Source organism: Engraulis encrasicolus, chromosome 5 (genome assembly GCF_034702125.1).
Source record: "Engraulis encrasicolus isolate BLACKSEA-1 chromosome 5, IST_EnEncr_1.0, whole genome shotgun sequence".
In the NCBI taxonomy this organism is placed as follows: Eukaryota; Metazoa; Chordata; class Actinopteri; order Clupeiformes; family Engraulidae; genus Engraulis; species Engraulis encrasicolus.
This window is the reverse complement of record NC_085861.1, coordinates 3,212,363-3,214,862: the sequence shown is the minus strand read 5'-3', so window position 1 is coordinate 3,214,862 and position 2,500 is coordinate 3,212,363.

Genomic DNA, 2,500 nt, shown 5'->3' with positions numbered 1-2,500 from the left:
TCACTCTCTCTCTCTCTCTCACTCTCTCCCTCTTTCTCTCTCTCTCTGTCTCTCTCTCTCTCGCTCTCTGTCTGTCTGTCTCTCTCTCTCTTTCTCCCTCTCTCTCTCTCTCTCTCTCTCTCTCTCTCTCACTCTCTCCCTCTTTCTCTCTCTCTATCTATCTCTCTCTCTCCCTCTCTGGCTGTAATGTGCTTGATCTACTTCTGCTTTACTGGAAGCTTTGCTGGCTTAGACTGCGTGTCTTGCTGGGATTACGGCCCGCTGTTTACACAGCCGTGTTTGCTCCACCCTCACACCACCATCCCACCCCTACTAACCCGGACCCCACCACACCACCAATCACTCCACCCCTACCAACCCGAAGCCCATCACAGAGTCTAATCCACTCTCTCTGCATACACACCCATATACACCCCGCCAACCCTCCACCCCCACCCCCCTCCATGACCCACCCACCATGCTGGCTGCAGGGAGCCTGGTCCTGGGTCCTGTCACCACTGAGGCAGAGATTCTTTAAGTATATAGAGATATGTCAATGTAATAGGTTGCTATGGGCACCTAACATGACCAGGTTCCGGTCTGCCTAAAGGGGGATTTCCCCCCCTCCCCCTTGCAATAATAGAACCCGGAAACAATGGGCCAATGGAACCTCTCTCTCTCTCTCTCTCTACTCTCTCTGGCCGAGGCCACCTCCCCTACTGCCACTGCCACTGGCATCTTCTTTAGAGTCAAAAACGTATCCTGTGTGCTCCAGTTACATCCTTGGCCCAGTCCCTCTGAAGTGGACCAACTTGTTTGTTTTCTGCTGTTAAATTGTACTCTCTCTAAGTCCGGGATGGGCGACTGGAGGCTCGGGGGCCACATGCGGCCCGGCTCCTCTCTCAGTGTGGCCCTTGGATAAAACACAATTAAAGAAATAAATAATGACCAGATTTTTCAAAACACAAGTGAATTATTAATCCATTGTAATTACACTGTTGGCAGATGGAGAACACTCCCATTCTTTCCCGATCAAACCAAAATATCGGCAGTCAGTGAGCAACCAACTGCATCTCGAGCTATGTGAATTGCTACAGGGCAGCCGTGGGCTAGTGGTTAGAGAGTTGGTCTTTCAATCTAGGGGTTGCCGGTTCGAATCCCCCCTGACCTCTCCCTACACCTCCATCCATGGCTGAAGTGCCCTTGAGCAAGGCACCTAACCCCACATTGCTCCAGGGACTGTAACCAATACCCTGAATAATAATAACTCAGGGCTTTTTCCAGGATTTTTTAGTATGAGGGAGCAACCGGGGGGGGGGTCCTCCCCCCCTTCTGCGGTGCGCGATTTTTTGAAAAAAATGAAGGTTAAATGGGGCTTTTTGAGACTATCTGAGAGGGACATTTTTTACTTTTGTGGACATCCTAAAAGTACAATGTTTAGGGGCCTATGAAATCCGTTTTAATTTTTCTCAAATTCCGTTTTATTTTTTCTCAAATTCCGTTTTTTCGGATTCATTTTTTGCCAAATCGGATTTTTTACATTTTTGAACTTATTTTCCCCTTTCACACCTCCAACAAAATTTCTTAGTTATTTAGTTCAAACTGGTGGGTGGACAGAACCAACCACTCATGGTTGAATGGTAGGTAGAGAAAAGAAAAGTAAAATTACCTACTAGCTTTTTGTAATATCAGCCCTCAAAAATATTCCAGGTAATAAGGTAGCTGAAATGTACATGCGCATATATTCTATTAAATACACGTGTCGCACCCAACTAGAAGGCGAATTCACTTCTGGTGCATTGAAGTTGGACTCGGGCTGCATCAGGTTTTCTCGAATAAGTTTGGCTATATTGCAACGTGCAGCTACATTACAGACATGTTCGGTCACGTTATATGTAGGCATTAAATAAATAGCCTCGCAAAGTCCCTACCGTCTACCGTTTCACACAAAGACATGCTTTACAAGACGGCCGTTTTCTTCTGATGATGACTTTTTCAAAGTTGCTGCTAACTTTTAGTCACTATGCTCCGTGGCCAACAAAGTTAACTAGACATGATCAAAGCATTGCCTGATCAGTTTTTATTTTGCAGCGGTCACGTCTGTTGTAACAAACTCCAAACTCGTGCCTCGCGTCGCATGATCCCATTGTGAGACAATCGGAAACGCCGCTTGGGAGAGAGATGCGTTCACTGTCAACATGCGCTGACATGGATCATGGATCTGCATAGAACTTTTGCGCATCACCTAGCGTGGGCCAGATATGATATCGTGGCCATATTTTGTGTTTGAAATGTCTTTTAGACTGATAAATGATGACGAAAATAATGGATTTTTAATTTTATCATAAGAAATGAGCAAATTCCGCGTTTATAACCAAATTCCGTTTTAATGTACAAAAAAACAAACAAACAAAAAAAACATGAGGGCGCATCCACGGAGTATGAGGGCGTGGCGCCCTTATTTCCCCGTTCAGAAAAAGCCCTAACTGTAAGTCGCTTTGATTAAATGAAAGTGTCAGTG